Source organism: Lycorma delicatula, chromosome 5 (genome assembly GCF_047948215.1).
Source record: "Lycorma delicatula isolate Av1 chromosome 5, ASM4794821v1, whole genome shotgun sequence".
Taxonomy (NCBI): Eukaryota; Metazoa; Arthropoda; class Insecta; order Hemiptera; family Fulgoridae; genus Lycorma; species Lycorma delicatula.
In genome coordinates, this window is record NC_134459.1 from 123978149 (window position 1) to 124000127 (window position 21979).

The following is a 21979-nucleotide window of genomic DNA, read 5'->3' on the forward strand; positions in this document are numbered from 1 at the left end:
AAATTTGTAACTTTATTTAAACACCAATATCTTTAAAAAAAATTTATTTTAAAACAAAAAATAAATTTTTAAATAACTTAAAAATCAAATTGTCTCATTTTTCTAAAAATGTTTGTTGTTTATGTCTGATTTTTCCCTTTTTTTTAATTTTGTAGACTTCATTGTGCGGTGCCAATGTCATAAATCATTCTAAAAAAGGGAAATTCCAGAAACTTTAGTTGCTATAATCTAACTAATTTCATTTAGCTAATCTAAAAATTTTATTCATAGATTAACAGGTGTAACTGAAATTTTTTTGTCATCATCCTCTTCTACGTAGGTAGTTGAGAACTTCCTTATTAATTCTTCTAGTTCTTTTTTCTGAGATTTCTTCATTTTTAGTTTGCAAAAGTTTTTGAATGTCTGATGTTTCAGTTTTTTGTTTGTCTTTCAATTTCACGTGCTAGGGACATAATTTTCAATACTGTGTCTTCAGAACCAAGGGCAATGTCTTTTAAAACAGTCTGTCCATACTTCTCACTAGAAAGTATTGATTGATCGTCGGCGTTTTAATTTCATTTACCAATTCGTTTATGTTGGTAATGCATTCTGCGATTTGTAATATTTCTCAGAACTTAATGATTGATAGAAATGTATCATCTTCCAATGCCCATAACAATCTGCTGAAAGTACACCATAGATAATAAACTTCAAAAACAGCGAACCTCCTTTGAGCTAATGGTTGTAACAAGGCTCTCGTGTTTAGAAGGAAAAATAACACTTTTAGATTAGAATATAAAAATTTTATCCGGGTTGGATATCCAGAAGCATTTTCTATTACGAGTCGAACTTTAAAATACAGTGACTTTTGACTTTACAGTGAAAGAACTCTTTGAAATTCTTGTGACCGCAAATAGCGAAAGATTACTGTATTTCTTTTAGATAAGTTTATACTTTTTGAACTTATTTTACTACATTTTTTGTACAAAAACATACTAATAAAAACAACGTTTTTTTATTTTATAAAATAAAACCTTTTATTTTTATGTTTGCATGCCTTTACAATAACTGTTACTGTCCATTCTGTATAAAACAAATCTTTAGTATCATACAAATTATCAGTTTTATATATATATGTATAGAAATAGATAAAAATAAATTTACATAGTTATGTATTTACATAACTATAATTCCGTCTTATCTTTAACATTTATTAATTAAAATATGTTCTTTTTCCTTTAATTATATGCATTATTATTTTAATTTGTAATCAATTAAACTGACCCAATGACCTTCATACTCATTTTAATTTAGTTAGTTTTATATTTGAGGTCCCACTTCCCCCACAAAAAAAAACTTCTGTCCTACAAAATATATATATATATATATATATATACTAGCTGTACCCCCCACGCTTGGCTGTGGCACATTGTGGCTGCATGGATGAGAAATGAGAAACAAAACAAAGCATACGTTCATAGAAGTTTAATTTTGCAATACTTGTGGATATACAATATTTTTTTGTTTTTCCACTGTCTGCGTAGATATAAAGGCTATCTGGTTTGCCGACTCGGGAACACGCACATACAGTTGTCCATGTGAGAAACAATCCGCATCTAAATCTAAACCACACAATTCTAAAGATTGACCTTGAGCTTTATTGATTGTGATTGCAAATGTCAATCGAATTGTGAATTGCGATCTTTTAAATTGAAATGGTGTATCGGTCGGGATCATGGGTATTCGAGGAACGAGTACATCTTCACCTTTCAAAGGCCCCGTTAAAATCGTTGCTTCCACTACGTTATTCATCAATTTCTTAACTGTCGCGTGCCGTTGCAGTTTTGGCTGATTAATATTCCGCAACAGGATAATTGGCACACATATTTTCAATTTTAATATGTGTGGTGGCATCCCTGGGAAATCAAGTGAGTTTAAAAATTCCGTTGGATAATTAACTACTTCATCTGCTTCCACAACGGTGTCTATCGACTTATATCTAATTTCCTCACTTTGAATGCTGGATTGAATAACATTATTAAGTTGATAGACATCTTTATTCTTTGCGGCAAGGATAGCTCGTTCACTGAGCCAATCGTGATTTCTATGATTAATTTGAATATCAGGAAATACTTTTTCGATCAGTTCTTCTTTCGATGTTACTAAATTACAAAAATTATCAGGAAATGATATTCGTCTAGACGTCTCATCGACTGGCAGCTATCCGTTTCCAATGTCCAGTAACTGTCATTAGAATACCTCAGCTGATGGATCATTCTGCAACTGGACACGCATATTCGTAGTCAACTGCAATGTACGTACGTGTCGCCACAGTGTTGAATATTTCAGGCAAGTATTTATTTCGTCTGCTGGTGTCGATCGAGAAATTACAGGCAATGTTTGCCTAAAATCTCCTGCGAGCTATATCAAAGCATTCTCGAATGGTTGAACGTTTCCACGCAAATCTCGTAACGATCGATCAAAAGCTTTAAGCGATTTTTTATGTGCCATCGTGCATTCATCCCAAACAATGAGTTGACATTTTTGTAATACTTTTCCCATACAGGATGCTTTGGAAATATTGCACGTGGGAGTCTCGATGATTTGCATGTTTATTGGCAACTTCAGAGCTGAATGCGCAGTCCTTCCACCTGGTAACAATGTCGCAGCTATTCCAGACGAAGTAAGAGCTAAGGCTATGTCATGTTTTGATCGAACCGTTGCTAGAATCAATCTAATGAGGAATGTTTTCCCAGTTCCTCCTGGCGCATCCAAGAAAAAGGTCCCCCCAACTCCGTCATTTATCATTTACATTATGCGATCATAAATGCCTTTCTGTTCACGCGTTAATTTGGGAATGTTTGATTGGACATATGACTGAAAATCACCAATGTTGTAACTCTGTTCACGGCGTAAATCCACATCAAATGAAGCAATCGCAGCTCGGGTGGGTGCTGGCATTCCCAATTGACTAAGAACTTTATTTGCATTAGCTAAGCACTTGTCTTCAATATTTATCAACGCTTCGTTGTAAATGCCTTCTGTAAATTCAGACAAAAGTGAATATTTAACCTAACAAAGGATTTTTTGGTCATTATGTAGGTATATTATTTTCTGTATATTTGGTTATTTCGACTTTTTTTTGTTTGCATAGTCTTATCTGGGCTATAATAAAGTTTGGTGTTTTAAATTATTTACTGTAAGTCATCCTTCTTGGTGGCTTTTCTTTTTGTTTTGGTGTTTTTTTTTTTTTTATTTTTTTTAAATAAAATGTAGATGTTTTAGCTGTTAAATATAATTCAAAGAAATGTGTTACTTAATCAGTCGCGATTTTTTTTACATTGGCAACGGCCATACGGGCTCTTTGTGATTGGTCGTTGTGTTTGACAACGGCCATCTTGCATTGATCTGATTGGTTTTCCTTTGTTTACATTTCCATCTGATTTATTAGTCTCTTATTTATTAAAAAACTGTACAAATTAAAAATTGATAGATAGATTTATTAAAAATAGATGAAAACAATATTTGATGCGGGTTATATATCGTGCTAAAATTTGAGCTCAATCGATGTAGAACATTTTGAGTTTTTGTACCGTACACAAACGAACTTAACATTTTTATAAATATATATTTTTTTTGTTACTTGGTTTATTTTAGAGCTTATTATTCATAATGCATTCATACCATGCAATCTACAAAGATATTCAATACTTTAATGTGTAATAAAACAAAGTACTCGATATTTTGCCCATATTTTTTTTTTTGTTATTTCTGAAGTTTTAACCATTTTGTGTAAGGAGAAAATCCGTTTCCAAAATCAGTTTACATAAGAATTTATAAAGTATCATAGTTCTATACCCTTATTTTTTTGTCAAAGGAATTTCAGACGTAATCTGGAATATTAATTAGTTTTTTTATTAACATAATATATCCAGAAACGGTTTGCTTTTCGAGTTACGGTTTGCGAAATATTTCTTTGTTTTTTGAGTTACGTCTCGCGAAATATCTTTTCTGAATTCTGCTCCAGGTAAAATAAAGCCTTACTGAAATTCTTGGCCCAAAATTAAGGAAAAACTGGTTGTTTTATGACAAAAAATATTGAATAAAATAGATTCCATAACTATTCCTGTAGAAGTTTTCTAGAAAATTATTATAAAGGAAATGTTTGTTGTGGTTAAAATTCTAACATTTTCAGCCACATTTTGATCCGCTTTATTTCGAATTATAGATATAGATTAGATTATAGATATAATTAGATACAATTATAGATTATTGATATAGGTATAGAATTATTTCGAATTATAGATAGAGTTACTCAAATCTATATTCGTTTTCTTATGATTTTATTTACATCACTTTTCTCTTTGTACAGAATTAAATTTTCGCCAAATTTTTCCAAAAATCTTGATTTTTTTTTTTAATAGTAATTAAACTAAAATTAAAGTTAATTTGGGGAAAAATAATTTTAAAAAGTATCTATTTTTATTCCAAATTTTTGGACTCAACAATAATTTTATCGAAACCTATGAGTATGCAATATACTTGTTTTACTCAATTTTCTCTGGGTCAGCCTTTCAGATCTACAAACATTTTTAAAAAATCCTTTAAAAAATTGCCCGATAATATGATTCCCAAGAAATTGGTTTTACTTTATCTTTGGAAACAAAATCAAGTATATATATATGTGTTGTGTGTGTGCGCGCGCGCGCGCATATATATATATGTTTAAGTGTACTTTTTTTGTATGAATAAATTTTGAATCACGCTGTATATACTGTATGTTAAATAAAGGATTGCGTATAATTTGGAGCAATTTATATCAAACAAAATCTATCGTACTATTCATACAGAAACAGTATTTGGCAAGGAAAATTTTAATGTAAATATATTTATTTATTATCATAAATTATATCGATTCTAGAATTAATACAGTAAAATTATGTAAACTGAGCATTTTAAAATGATAACTAGGCATAAATAATATGTTTAGACTAGGTGTCGTGGTTTTAATGAAACGTTTTATTTATTCTACGATGTAGACTAAATATTACAGGATTTCACACATCAGTGAAATTAATATAAAATAAATAATATATTTCTAAAATTTGTTACGCTGAAAAGGGTTTCAATTGTTTACATTTAATAACAGAAATGTTTGTTTAAAGTATTATTATTAACGTTTTTTATTAATTTATCGTCAATAGAAATGTAAAAATATTCAAAACTCATGACAAGTATAGATAAATCATAAAAGAATACAGCGAAAATTGATTTATATTAATTGATTTATTGTTATTATTAATATTGCAACAACAGAACAGATTGTCGCTTAATAACAATTACTAACGGATGATAATGAATTTTATACCTATGAAAATAATAAAATACGTATTTATTTATTTATTAAAGTGAATAGTAAATTAAGTAAAATAGAATGTTAGCCTAATTTTTCATAATTTTTATTTGAGTATCAAATATAAAATGTCCTACTATATTGTGCAATTGAGGCGTTAAAAGAATTTTGACAAACCGATCACAGTTACGATCAATTTATCTGACAATATTACTGACAGAATTGAAAATTATATTTGTATCACATCTACCAGACTATAACAGTGATAGATTCAATGAAATCAGGGAGCATTGCTTCTCCTAATAGTATAAAAAAAGGAATAGAAAAGAATTTTAATGATTTTTTTCAGTTCTATTATAACTTTTCATATATTACACTTTAGTTCAAAGCTAAATTCATTTTCGTCCTCAATAGAATTAAGTCATAGTGGATTATTCGTAGAATAGAAAAAGATACAAATAAATTTACACAGTATGTATTTACGTAACTATTATTCACTTTTATCTTTAACATTTATTAATTAAAATACATTCTTTTCCTTTTATTAAATGCATTATTATTTTACTTTGTAATCAATTATACTGACCCATTGTCCTTCATACTCATTTTAATTGTTTAGTTGGTTTAATATTTGAGGTCTCACTTCCCCCCACAAAAAAAAAGAACTGCTGTCTGGAACACTTCTGTCCTACAAAACAATTAAATACGAGTACATGCTTGCCGGCACTTAAATACGAACTTCTTGAAGAAGAAATATAAAAGAATAATATTTGAATTTCTAATATTTTAAATCCACATAATTTGTAATTATTTTTTTATTTCTTCATTTCGTTTTATAAATTTCGTTGATAAAAATAATGCATTACATATATATACGTATATCTTTATATATACAAATTTTAAGTTCGTTTGTGTACGCTTCAAAAACTCAAAATGTTCTGCACCGATTGAGCTCAAATTTTAGCACGATATATAACCCGCATCAAAGATTGTTTTCATCTATTTTTAATAAATCTATCTATCTATTTTTAATTTGTAAAGTTTTTTAACAAATAAGAGACTAATAAATCAGATGGAAATGTAAACAAAGGAAAACCAATCAGATCAATGCAAGATGGCCGCTGTCCAACACAACGACCAATCACAAAGAGCCCGTATGGCCGTTGCCAATGTAAACAAAATCACAACTGATTAAGTGACAAATTTCTTTGAATTATATTTAACAGCTAAAACATCTGCATTTTATTAAAAAAAAACCAAAACAAAAAGAAAAGCCACCAAGAAGGATGACTCTTACAGTAAATAAATTAAAACACCCAACTTTCTTATAGCCCAGATAGACTTAAGACTATGCAAACAAAAAAAGTCAAAATAACCAAATACACAGAAAATAACATCCCTACATAATGATCAAAAAATCCTTTGGTAAGTTTTTTTTACATATATATGACCAAATAATCGTTTTTTGGTCATTTAGCGTTCTTTGCTACGTAAAGGCAAAGAACAAAATTCACAAAATTTCAGTGTTACTACACTGAAACCACACAATTAAGTATTCGTTTTTTTTTTCTAACCTCCGAAACCACCGTTATGCATTGCTTCAGATGATGATATGAATGATTTATAGCGTATGAAAATGCCATGCCTGACCGGGATTCCAACTCGGAACCACCGGATTAAAGTCAGAGACGTTACCACTCGGGCCACGGAGGCCGGCAAACATATTCTTTAGGAGCCGAATAAAAACACCACTTACCAATATGGCGTTGTGTGTCAAACCAATTTTATACGGACTATAATTACTTTTAATACACGAAACCCTTTACAATGATTGAACATTAACTTAAACCTCTTCAAAAATGATTCCTTTTGAACTAAGCCACATTTTGATATCATTGTTTTTCTATAACACGGCTGGAAATCTTTTCGTTCAATGATAAGCGCGTTGTTGAAGACAATAACCGAATTCTCTTCCAAAGGACATAATACACCGCTAAACTATTTCTAAATAATTCAAATGCATGTAATTTTTTTTACGAATCGCGTTTTTATCAAAATCTCACCTTTTTCTCAATTGACCTGCGGGGTTTTGTTTTCTTTGGAGACCGTAATTCATAAGTAGATTCATACTCGAGAATCACGTTGTACACTGAACTGAAGCAGCACAACTTCTACTTACGTTAGCAGTTAATTAACATCTGAAATCAACGCCGTTTGATTATTCTGTAATTTGTAATCACTACTCTGCTTTTGTAAGCATTTAAAATGATGTGTTTTTTCGCACGACTTAAGGGCTTTTTTTCGCAGCCCACAAATCTTTTTAAGTTCGTTTGTGTACGCTTCAACAACTCAAAATGTTCTGGACCGATTCTTTATATATAAAAATGTTAAGTCGTTTGTGTACGCTTCAAAAACTCAAAATGTTCTGCACTGATTGAGCTCAAATTTTAGCACGATTTATAACCCGCATCAAAGATTGTTTTCATCTATTTTTTGCATCAATCACATACCCGCGACCGCGAGAAAACAGTTTTTTTAACGGTAAGCTATGTACCAGTGACCGCGCCATCTGCCGGTACCGAGGGGAATACTCGCCATACTAGCTAACGACAACCGCAGTCACATGTGAAACAATTGCATTGTTTATTAACACCAAAAAAAAACGTATCCACTTGCATCTGATTCAGATTATTATACAATCTGAATTAAATATTCACTTTAATCGAGGTACTTTTGTGTGATCGTGTCGTGATTGAGCTGCGCCTTTCACCAAATCGTAAGTAGAGGTTATGTTTTATATAAGAGATGGTCAGAAATAATATTAATTTTTTATAATTATTATTTAACTATTTCATTTAACTAATATTTTATTTATTTATTTAAATTCATGTATTTAGTTAATATTATTAATTTTTAGCCACTTTTCAATACTGTCTGTCCTGTGTCTCATTGTTGTCGAGCTGCAGCTATGAGAACCATGAGAGATAGGTGAAAAAATTTTAATAAATTTTTTTAGCCTTTTCAAAATGAAAATTTTTCGTTATTAAACTTTTTGTCCTTTCTGTCATGGTTTTCAACATAGAGCTGTGATAGCCATAAGAGGTTATAATCTTATCCCTTCCTTCTATTCCAGTGAAAACCGAAATAATGCCTTGCAGAAAATCGAATTTGGGCCGTCGCAATCGCCACACAGAAGGATTAAGAAGACGGCTTTCGAATATGACTGAGGAAGAGCGGGCATCCGTACGAGAGAGGAACAGACTAAGCACCATCCAGATACGTAACGGGGAACCGGCAGAAAGACGAGCAGCCAGGCTTGAGGATGCACGATTGCGAGCACGTCAGTCGCGTTCTGCAGCAACAGATTTGGTTCGTTCTCAACGGAATGAACGCGACAGGGTGAGGATAGCTAAAACACGAACCCAAAGAACAGCTGATCTGAATCTGCAATACAATCGTCTTGCATTACGGTACAATCCAGCTGTTGATTATAGTTCAAGTCGGCATGTTGTTATTGGCCAGATGAGTCATATCTGTACCTACTGTCAGGCTCTACAGTTTAATAATGAAACGAAGGGGATGTATTGCGCTGGCGGAAAAATCAAATTGTCTCAACTTGATGCACCACCAGAGCCATTGAAAACTCTACTTGCTGGATCTACCGCTGAATCGAAGCATTTCCTATCGAACATCAGGAAATATAACTCTTGCTTCCAAATGACGTCATTTGGTGCGGAAATCGTGACGACTCAATTCATGCCAACTTTTAAAATCAATGGGCAAATATATCACAAAGCTGGCTCCCTGCTCCCGTTCCCAGATAGTGATCATAAATTCCTTCAAATGTACTTCATTGGTGATGATAGAGATGAAGTCGATGCACGTTCTGGAATACATACCTCTCTAAGAAGATCCATTATTTCGTAGCTACAGAAGCTCCCTCACGAAAGGAACAATTTGATGCGTTTGTTCAAAACGGCAATTGATATGATGCCATCAGATACCCACAAGATTGTCATTCACGCAGACAATACGCCCGCTGGAGAACATGTCCGGAGATATAATGCTCCAACTATAGACGAAGTAGCAATTGTCATAGTCGGAGATCAGTTCCAACCTAGAGATATTGTTCTCCATCGAAGAAACGATCAATTGATAAACGTCGCAGAAACTTCGCTGTGCCACAGTGAAGCGTGGCAGGGCAGCTAGTATATCTAATATAAATACATTTTAAATATTTTTTATTACAATGGGATATAATTATGATTGGTACTATTAAACGGGTTATTAAAAGATGTTCAAAAAGTGAGTCAAAAGAAAAAATATTTTTTTTAAATATAAAACAAATTTTTTTTGATATTTCTTTAACAACATGTTACAATCCTTTCTTTTTTTATGTTTAGCCTCCGGAACCACCGTAAGGTATTACTTCAGAGGGTGAATGATGATAATATGTATGAATATAAATGAAGCAATAATTATTAGTAAAGTTACGTATAAAAGTATTTGTAAAAGTAGGAAAAAAATGTTTGTATCATTGTTTGCCTAGAGAATAATATACCGGTTTTAAAAATTTTCTCCCGTAGGGAAATTTCAGATTGAGATTAAAAAAAAAACTAAGAAAAATAAAATGAGGGTTTTCTAATATTTCTGCTCAATTTTAGCAATCATTCTTTTACCATTTTAGATAATATTTTTTTTTTTTTACTTTTTTCTTCAATGGAAATATATTTTACCACGTTTTTTAATTTTAACAATTATATTTCGTGAAAGTTATGAGAGGTATGCACAGATTTTTTTTATGAGAAATACGAGTATTTGGAAATTATTAGTTTATGGTATATAATATTTTTTAAAGTCTTGCCAGTAATTTTTTACTGTTACATCACGTAGATATTTACTTACTATACATTATCTCCTTTTTATATTTTTTCATAATTACATCGTAAAATGTTTAGGTTGTATATTATACACCCAAACCAGCTTGTATAACATGAAAATTAAATCTAAAACAATAATTTTTTTTAAGATTAACAATGTTCGTAGATTAATGAAAGTTTTAAATATTGCTTTAAATATTTTTGAAGCGAAGCTTCTTAACGCAGGCTTTGAGAGGTGGAGTCAACTGAGAAAAACGAACGTCACGAAAAATCGTCACGCCGAGAACATTCATATGTAGTATTTTCATTTCTGTTTGGCCTCCGGAACTACCGTAAGGTATAACTTCAGAGGATGAATGAGAATGATATGCATGAATGTATATGAAGTGTTGTCTTGATCAGCCTCAGGTCAACCATTCCTGATACGTATGGTTAATTGAAACCCGACCACCAAAGATCACCATTATCCACGTCTACTATTCAAATTTGTATAAAAGTAACTGCCTTTATTGGGATTTGAACCAGATGACTTCAAAATCAGCTGATTTGCTATGACGAGTTCACCGCTAGACCAATCCGGAGGATTTATGGTAGTGGAGATTTTCCGATTGAAGCACATACTTTAATGGATTGAATTAATTAACTGTAAACTGTGATCCTCTATCACTGAGTTAGCTGGGTATGAACTGAATGTTCAAATCAGTGGAATTAATAATATTATAAAAATAATAGAAAATAGAATTAAATTTACGTTGAATAAAATAAAATAATATTAAATAAATTAAAAAAATTTCTGTTTAATAAAAATTACGTAAGAAGCTCTGCTTGCTTCGTTTGTCGTCGCGCCGGCGCACATTTTCATTTTTTTTTATTAGAGAATTTAATTGAAAATTACATTTTTAACCCTGACATTTATAAATTTGAATATGTCCAGAAATTTATAAATCTAAATATAACGGAGTGATTTTCTCTTCAGATAAATGTGTTTGTATTTAGGATAGAGTGATATTTTAAAAGAACTTAAATTGCTTAAACTTAATTAATGCATTTAATTAAATAATATAAAACTTTTAAAATTCCCTTTTTATCTTGCTCTTCAAAATACTGTAGAGGCATTAGAAAAACTAAGTCTTCTTTATATATTAATTTCTAACAGTAAATATTAAATGGAATGATAATTTTTCTTAAAAAATTATTTATAAAAATTTCTGTTACACCAAGCTCTTATTTATTAGCCAAAACAAAACCTTTGTTAAAAATACTAAATTTTTCAAGAAAAATTGTTACAAATTTTCTTTTGCTTTAACTGTTAAAATTTTTACCTAAATGTATCCTAAGTAAATCATAAACAAATTCTCCGTAAGAATGATCACAGACATTCAGGGGGAGGATTCAAAAATAATTTCCATTAAAGTTGCTTACATTCAATTTTGTCTGGATTTTATTCCATGAAAATTTTTCCTGAAATATATTTACGGCGAATAAATAAAAAAAAATAAGCAAAAAAAGAAAAAAATACTTATTACCAAAATTGTAGTAGTTTTATAAGTTTTAATTTATATACCTTTATTTTTCGCTTTTATAAAATAAAGAAAAGTCAAAATGGGAGAGGTGCCGCGATTAATCTTTAATGTCAAGCTAAAATTACCAATTCAAATAAGATTAAATACATTTAGAAATCTTTGTTAAAACTGTTTGGTCGTACATAGGCATAATCAACTCCTAAAAAATGAATTAAATAAACAAGTAGCTCAACTCGAGATAAAGGTTAATGTAATAATAGATAAAATAGTTGCATAATGATCTTACACAATGAAATATTTATATGAAACGGGAAGTAACATAAAATTCATACTCTTGACTACATACCGATATGGTTTTTATATTTATAAATAGCGCATTATCTATATATTTTTTCACTAGGGTGAAAGATGTGAAAAAAAATTTTATTTAATTTTTTTTTATATCTTGGAACAAATTTCCCGGTACTTATAATTGAAAAATCAGAAGAAAATTCAACTATCTCATACATTTCACATGTTACAACATTGTAGCATCTTTTACTTGAAATGATTTACTCCGTAACTCTGAATATCGTAAAATATGACAAGCAATGGATGTAATCCACATTAGTTCCCCATTCATTACATTATTTTGATAAATGTACAACTGTAATCATATGTTAAGATTAAATAAATTTATTGATTAAAGATTCACTCACATCAGACTAGGGATTCCTAACATTAACATATGCTTAGTAATAAAATTACTGAGTTTTCCTAAAGTTTAGATTATACGTCTAATCTAGATTCCTATGACTTTAATTGCTAAATTAAAGTCATTGGCTTGATATTTATCACATACTACGAAATTCATTATTTCTCATCCAGAAATTGTAATAGAACGTAAGCCTGCATTTGTAAGTGTGAGTAAAAAAGCATGTCAGGTTACATCATTTTTATTAGTGTCTAAAAAAATCTTCTTCAGTTGAACAAATGGTATAATTTTTATTAATTTCATTAGTATAATTATATTCTTAATGATGACTTTTTATCTTAGCGTATATTTCATTAAAAAATTTGAGAATATCTCGCTCGTGGTATGCAGTTACGACTGTATGATACAAAAATGATTATTTGTTAAGCCATGATTTTTTTAAAAATATTATTTTAACAGTTAACAAATTTATAATTATATTTTGTTATAATAAACTTCGTCTTTTTAAAATAAAAACAAACTTTCTCAATCATAAAGAACAAAGCGAGATCATAAAAACGGTAGCTATAACTTTTTATCCTTTAATGAAAATTTATTTTTAGCCAAAATTGGGTATGACACCAAAGGAAAGGTTAAGTTGTTTGATATCAAAGTACTTTATTTGTTATTGAAGTGTAATTTCAGTGAACCAACCAAAAATATGCTGTTAAAGTTATCTCTTTTCCCCCTTTTCGTTTCTTAATTTTTTTTTTTTAATTAATCTAATCTTTTTAGAATTTAGAGTAATTAATACGTAAAGAAAACCACAGACGATGTTACAACAAAATGTATTGTAAATAGCATTAAAAATATTTTTTGAGATAATATAAAAAAGAAGGTTTATAAAAACACTCTCTCATCGAATTAATTATCCTATTTGTGTAAAGGAGATATGAAATATTTTAAAATTTACTACAATATACTCTTAATGAAACGCCAACACAGGAAATCCTTTTTATCAGTAGATAAAAATTAAAATTCCAAATAAATAAGTGAAATACTTTATTTTCTAACTATTATTTAGGTTTTATAATTAAAATGAATTATTAGTTATAATTGCATTGGTGTGTTTCTAAAATAATTTTATAGGAACAACATATTTTCCAGTATAAATTTTTAAAAAATCTGTCACAATAAGTGCGTCAAAAGGTCAGATTTTTTTTTTTTTAACCTGGAAAAGGTACCCAAAACCTAATTTTTTTGCTTCTAATTCCGGTTCCTGCGAACCGATTTGCTTGAAAATCAATAAGGTCTATCTCGATAGGTTTACATCACCTCAAAGTTTTGTCGAAATCAGTTAAGATTTGCTTCCGATAGAGCGACGACATCAGCTTTGGAAAACAGCTAAAAAAAATTATGGCATTCTTTTCCCCGAGTAAATTGAAAGGATAATTTAATAAAACTAAATATAAAATGCTAACTAAAATGAAAGGTGTTGAAGCGAGGCTGATATTAACAAAGTTAAAAATTATAAAAGATTATGGGCTATGGAAACTAGAAAAAATTGAAGGAAAAATCATTAGGAAGAGATCTTCCTAATCATTTACGAGTAAATAGACTTACCTTTACTTAATTGATATAGTAATGATATGGTAATCATTAATAGAATAGTATAAACAAATTTAATGCAACCTCATTCGCAATGGCTACGCTTTTGAAAATTTTCCACACCAGATTACAACTGATGATCTTGAAAGCTTCACCAATTACAGCAGAATTTTATGTTAGTTTCATTTAGTTTCATTAGGATTCATTTACATTGGAGAAAAAATGTTTAAATTATTGTAATAAATACAGGAAAATCCACACTTAAAGAAAAGTAAATAGAAAAATGAAACCTTGAAGCATGGATTTTGTTGTTTAAGAAAAATGGATAATAAGAAAAATCGAAGATCAACTTTTTCATAATCCGCCACAACACCGATAAATTAATACTTTAATCAACTTTCCTGCCAAAAAACTTTGCGTAATTTTATAAATTTTTTGTTTAATAAAATTAATATGCCACCGTCACATTCTCTTCAAGAAATTTCTTTATTTTTTTACGTCTGCACAAGATCAATCTGAATAAATAGGAAAAAATGAATGTGTTGGCTGAAATTAGACTCAACTTTAATAACTAATAATTTTATGAATTAGTATATCCTCTTTCGATGATATTTCTAATTTAACAAACCGTCCATGTAAAACATAGGCTTAACTTCGTACAAAAAAAAGGTAACAATTGAAAACGTAATTACAATATTAACTTCCAATCGTAAAATAATTTTATCCAAATGTAGCTTGGAAACTCAATAAGGATTATTGATTTACCGTTTACTGAAAATTACGAAATAATTAAAATTTAAATAACACCAATTACAATTTAAATTATTGTAATAAATACAGGAAAATCCACAAATAAAGAAAAATAAATAGAAAAATTAACCTTAAGGTCAACAATAAGGTCATCTACTCCATGTTTATTAACTTAGTTAATTTTTTATAATATTGAATTAAAAGCGATTCTTCAATTAGTAATTATAAAATTGAACACGGAATCTTAAACCTAATACAATCTTATTCAGTCGGGTGTTCCAATTATTTCTATTCACAGAACTCGTTATTAGCATATAAGGTCGTAAACAGAAATTAAGCAATTACATTTTCGTTAAATATGTATCCTGTATATATATATATATGTATGTAAAACAGTTACTTGGCGTGCTTGATTCACGTTTTATTAATACTGGTTGAGTGACATTAATTAATATTAATTTAAAGATAGATAAACTCTTAATCAGAAACATTTTATGTAAACTTACAACAAAAAAAAACCGATTACCACATTATTGAACTGTCCTGGGATTTATAAAGAATTTAACATTTTTTATTTCTTTCTCAATAATAAAGTCCAAAAATAATTTTTTTATGATACGATGCTTTGTTTATTCATTTTTCCAGAGCTAAGGAATTTCTTTTTTTTAATTGTTAACTCATGTGTTAGACCAATAAAATGTTATAAAATTCTTAGAAGATCCATGCTTCTGTACTTTTTCATAAGAATATGTAAAATCTGTTATTAAAGTTAATTTAAAAATTAATAAATTAAGAATTTATTTGATCAGATAAAACCATAAAGGTTAGAAAATTCCATTTTTAGATATTAAGATGATTTTTCAATTCTTATAAAATTCTTTTACAATATAATTTCGATAATACTATTTTTAGTACATTGAAAATAGCACATAATTTTTTTTTTAAATTCAACTCATTTCGAGATATACATCACTTAACAATATTTTCCTCTCGCTTATTCCAAATTTAAATAATATTTTAAACTGTTTTAATTGTGGGGAGGCTGGCCACGTCAGGAAGGACTGTCCCCGGGAGGCCAGATGTTCTTCCTTTAATGTGCATGGACACGCCCCTGAAGGCTGGGGTTGCAAAATTACCCATGCGGCATGAGGATCGGCTGCTGCTGCATTCGGACACCACGCGGTTCCGGTCTGGGACAGCCCCGTCCGGGAGGGGTGGGATGTTCCAGCGTCTCACTTTCGATGATCGGGTGGGGACTCCTTCCGCAGTCGCCGGGGGAAAATTAAGACCATAGTCCCTGTGGGGGATTCCTTTGGGGGTTCCCCATTTGTGGCGAGGCAACGTAAAGACCGGAGTACCGGTGAGGGAACCTCCTCGGGGGTCTTCTTATTTGAGGCATGGCAAGAACAGACCGAGTCCCGGCTGCCTGTGTGGGGCCTTGGGAACGGCATAGCCGGGCCCAGGGTTATTGCCAGGTAGTTTGAGGCAATGGCATACCCCCAGGGCTGAGGTTTTCTTTGAGTGCGTGTCCGGCTCTGGGAAGCGGGGAAAAATAGTTCTATAATACAATTCAAAAGATTTCACTCAAATAAACAAGATTTTGTTACAAATATTTCGGAGTTCGCGTTGCTAAGTCTAAAAATTAAAAAAAGCAAGGATTCGGATAATTTTTTACGGTTATTAAAATTTATTACTTTTTTTTACCACAAAAGAAAAATTATAAAAAAAGCTAACGTTGATTAATTGAATTCATTTTGTGTATTTATTTACGTTAAAAGATAGAATAAACAAATAAATAATAACGTAATTGGTAAAAAAAATCTTTTCGACAAGAAGAATTTGATGAAAATTTACAAGTAATAATTAATATATATATATATATATATATATATATATATATATATATATATATATATATGGAAGTTGAACTGAAATTTTCACTCTAATAAATTATTAACTAATAGTAACATCATAGAATTAGTTGTGTTTCCGGAGAAATTCATGAAATTGTATTTCTACGATTTATTATTATTGTTAGCATCCCTTTATCACGGCTTCGCCCGCGCTATATACAAAAAGGTATTTAAAAATTGGAAAACTTTTTTTAGTAATTATGAGTGGAATATTGCTCTTAAAGTTTATCACTATTTACAACTTATAACATATTTCCCAAAGATTGAACTCGATTTTGAGCCGAGCATATACGTTGTTCTTCAAGTCTTTGAACGCTCTAACGTAGATTCACGATGCCAGCTATCATAAATTCTAGTAGCTCTAGACATTCTTCTCCCTATCTGTGGCCTCGCCGATCTAAACAATATATTAATACCAAATTGAAAGTCAAATCTACGCCGATTATTTATATAGCTTACTCTGATGGAATTCTTAGTTCAGGATATAAAAAATTTACTTTACTCACGTGAGGATAAGTTCTCGTAGATCGCCGCCAGATTAGACAATGATATTAAATTAAGCAAAACACTTAAATGTCTGAAAACGTCCTTACAGTGATCAATTGAGAAAATACCTATCGATATAGACAATGAAATTAAATTTAGTAAAACAAGTTCAAGATTATTTAATTTTACGTTTTTTATTTATGATTTATGTAATCGTAACAATTGTAAGGTTTGAACAGCAGTAACATTTTATTGGTCATAAAAAGGCTATAGTTAAAAATTTCGTAATGACTAGTTGGATAGTTTTCGTGGTTATCGTAAACAGACGAAAAATACGTTGTCTATATAATACGTGTAAATAATAAAATACGCAATTGTTTCACTTATATGGGTAAAAACTGATAAAAAAAATGTATATGTGTAGCACGATGACTTTTTACGATTACCTTGTTATTTTTACAAAAAAAAATATTATTTAAAAGTTTTTTAAAAAGTATATAATCCTAGATTTATTTTAAAGATTCAAACATCCTTGTAAAAGTGATGAAATATAATTTCTATTAAGTTACGGATTTAATAAACGTTATAATTAAAGCGTAGCGTATAGGAATTTAAGAACTCTTACATATAAAGAATCTAAATTTAGGAAGAGAACCAGTTGCTCAATAAAAAATCTTGTTAGACTTTCCGAACAGATATTCTTATTTTTATTATTATTATTATTACTGTTCTGTCAATTATTAATTCATTTCTAACAAAGTTATTGTCTTTAACTTCTACTTACCGTTACATACTCTAAGTTCACATAATTTATTTATCTTGTGTTATAGCAATTTTATAGCATATATATTTTTTTCAATCATTAAATTTTCCGCTATTTTGGAGCCTTATACTTAAACAAACCAGATATTTATATATTTTAGTAAACCTTATATTAGTGCGTTTGAACCAATTTGTGATTGCTTAAACCGTTATTGCGTAATAGTTATTACAAAATTATTATTTTGGCGGCCATTTTTAGGCGAACCCGACGGCCGATCGCGGCCATTCGTGTATATTTTTAATCCTTTAACGATGCTTAATCCGAAACGGGACGGAACGGAACGCAAAGGTGGCGGGAGTTTCATTTCTCCCTTCGAAAACGCAGAGCCTGGACAATGTCCCTTGCTGCTGTATCTATCTATTATTCGGGCGTGTTTATGGGTTTATTTTAATGTCGAGTATGATTTTAGTGGTTTCTTTTAGTTTTATGGACGGATTTTGTATAGCGTTCCGTGTCCATTCATGTCCAGCGTTATCACACCCAATTCTGGGTTAGACGCTTAATCCGAAACCGAAATTAAAATGAAAATCTGAGACAAAAAGTATACAAACTTATTCATACATATTAATTCAATAACGAACTGTTCGTTTGCTGATAACATGGAAGAGATAAGGAGGAAATAAAAATCAAACAAAATATTTTTCCTAAAAGAAAAACCACCGGATAGAAAGTTTATACTGATCTGAGAATAATAAGTATTTAACTATTAAAAAAATGTGTAATATTACAAATTTCTATAATTTTAACAATGTGAAGTGAGTGTGTGTGTGTGTTTGCGTGTCTGTGAAATAAGCCTAATTGTCTCGAATAATTACGTAATTGTAACTTGGTAAACCTGATAAATACACATAAACTAATGAAAATTAGCTTTTATTACAGAACTTTAAATCAGATAAATCATTTGTGAGCGAGAGTTTGTGAGCTGGGTGAATGTTTGATGGAATATGATTAAAATTATTTAAATATTTTGCTTAGAAGTCGTATAAAATTATTCTCAGCTGCGCCAAATTTTTATGCCAATTATTTTGTTGTATATTGGACGGAGAGTACAGTAAAACAGTCAATTATAATAATTTATGACAATAGTTAGTAAACAGCTGACCACTCAAACAGTGATTAATTATTCTGTATGATAATAAACTAGTTTTTTTTTTTTTACTCAATGGCTTTTATCACCATAATTTTTAACTTATGAATACTTTCAATGTGCTATTTATTTTATTTAGAACATTTTGCGTATTATTAATAAATCACATCTTAAAAAAAAATCGGAAATATATAATAAATATAAAAGAAGATATTGGAACAATAAAGTGGAACCCCGATTATCCGGATTAACCTTCGTTAAGCCGATTTCTGCATAATCAGAAATTCTGATAATTGTAAAACTAATAAAAAGGATTACCGTACGTACATATCAAATTAATGTTTATCGGGTATCATACTTAAGCAAAAGAAGAAAATATAAGAAAATAAAATGTCAGTAAAATTAATAAGATACTCATAATATATGTGCAATGTAACAAAAAAAAAAAAAAAAAACTGTATATGTTGCAAAAAATCCAATACGTAGAAATTTCCTTTTTAAAAGAATCAGAATATTAAAATAACTATCTGAAAGAAATTAAAATTTACTACCTGTTATTTTATAAAAAAAATTACATTTAAACAAAACTTATCAAAAAAAGAATGTATAAGAAAAAAATAGAAAAAATATTGAAAAGACCTTCAGTTAAGTTACTGTGGATTATAAAAAATATGATTTATTAAAAATTACAAATAATCGAAAAATTACAGTAATTAAAAGTTCAGTTTAATAAAATAAAACTTAGTGACAGTCAGTAATCAAGTCATACCTATAAAAACACAATTTTTTCTAAAAAAAAATCTGTAATTTGTGTTACACTTGCTTTAATCTTAAAGTCGCTTGTGGCTCCAAAATAATTTAATAGAATTAAAAAATAAATTGTGTTGAATCACATTCTTTTTATCGTTCCCACGAGTTCACAGCAATAGTCAAACATTCATGAGCTTTTTCAAGTAACGGCCCTGGATCTAACTCATTCTATTTCATTATAGTTTACGCTTGATCAATAAATATGTTTCCATTAATCTTTTCATAACTTAATTTTATCATTGTTTAACACAGGCCTAAATTTACGAATATTTTTTGCTATATAAATTGTAAAAATCTCTATTAAAAACTCAGTAAAAATAAATGTCCTGTTGAAGCAAATGTTTATTTGAGTAGTATTTAAAATTTTTGAAATAATGTATTAAATTGTTTAATTTCCAAGTCCGGATAGTTGAACATCCGGAAAATAGGTGTTTGCATAATCGACGTCCCATTGTATTGAAGAACATTATACATGGATTGCCGCATATTTTTTCAAGATGGCACCCAATTGCTTGTATTTTCTTCTCACTTTAGGTATATCAAGACCTAACTAAACTAGTCCTTTTCAAGACACTTTTTTTAACTGTTGGATGAGGTACACTCTATAATTAAAAAATGATTACTGGATAACAAAACAATATGAAATGAAAATTTCTAACTTCTTTTGCCAATAATTAATGTAATCCAGCGTATAACACGGGAATATATATTTAATTGAATGTTAAAATTTATACCATTTTAAATAAAATTACATTAATTATAATAATTTTTAAATATATAACTATTACTCTCATATTGCCGTACTTCTTTTCCGTAGGAAATGCTTGCAATGGAATCACTGATCACTTTCTTAATATCTTTTTTGCTTTCTTCTCATCGTACGTTAATCTTTTGATATCGATTTATTTGTTAATCATCAAACTCAATTACCTTCATTTTATGTAGTGTATTTATTGTTATTATTTTCCTATATAGTTTTTAGTATTTACTTTTAGTTACATATAAACTACGCTTTATGATACAACCCATAAACTTAATTCTACGTATTTTCGTAAGTTTCTGTCTTTTTCAATTTGTCTTAAAACCTTTGTTTTTATTTAAACATCTTCAACCCGTAGAATTTTCATCATTATTTTGAAATATCATAATTCTTAAAAACTCTTGTTCTTTGTATTACTTAATTTGCTATTGTCCATATTCCGCTGCCATATTGTTTCATATACACAGTTATAAGATACTAATACTTATCTATATTTGGTACTGTTTGATACAACACAGACTTCTTTGTTAATGAACAGCTTTGCTTTCTTATATTATTTATTATACTTTTGATGTCTTTCATAGTTTTCTACCCTTAATAATTTGTCCACAAATTACAAAGTTTCGAAACAAGAAATTTCTACCGGTGTATTGTGTTCTATTCTTAAATATTATCTTTCCAATATTTTGTGTCATACTTTATATTATTGTACTATTTTCTTATTCATTCTCAAACAGAATATTTCTTTAATCAATATTAAAATAATAAAATATTTATAAAAATTAAGTACCACTATTAATTTAATAAATACTCTTTAAACAATTAATTTTTATTTTAAGTAAAATATAGAAATGTAAATTTCCCATTTCTTTTATTTTATTACTTTTTTTTTGTTTTTCAGTATATCGAGCTGTACACAAATCAAATATTGTAATAAGACATAATAAATAAGGTATGTAATTCTTATTTTTATATAATATTACTCATTAAGCATATCCTACGAAGTAAAATTTTATACAAACATATTCAATAAGTAGTCTCCATTACTTTAGTTTTTTTTTTAACCAAAAACGTTTGCTTGTATGTCATATGCGAATACCCTGGAGCAGTCCTTTGAAATTCGTGTTTCAGTGTTTCACCCTTAAGTTTCCGGGTTTGAATCCTGATTATGCTTGGTTTTCTATAACTAAAAATTTCCCTATTATTCACGCACAAGTTTCAACTACATGAGATGAATCATCCATTAGGGAAAGTGTGTGTGTGTGTGTGTGTGTCGATATGTGTGGTATCTTTTGTGCTAAATTGAAAAAAACGGCCGATATCTACTCATTAAA

The 21979-nt window shown here is 29.4% G+C and overlaps 1 protein-coding gene across 2 annotated transcripts in view; it reads left to right on the forward strand.

The window, feature by feature from the left end:
* The window catches only part of LOC142325346 (uncharacterized), a 336660-nt gene that overhangs the window by 71398 nt on the left and 243283 nt on the right, over window positions 1-21979 (forward strand). Inside the window, exon 2 of one of the 2 annotated variants that reach the window (XM_075366994.1) lies at window positions 21547-21597. The exons of the other annotated variant lie outside the window; for it this stretch is intronic. The gene's annotated coding sequence lies outside the window, so the exon portion shown is untranslated. The remainder of the gene's footprint in view (window positions 1-21546; window positions 21598-21979) is intronic. 2 annotated transcript variants of the gene reach the window in all.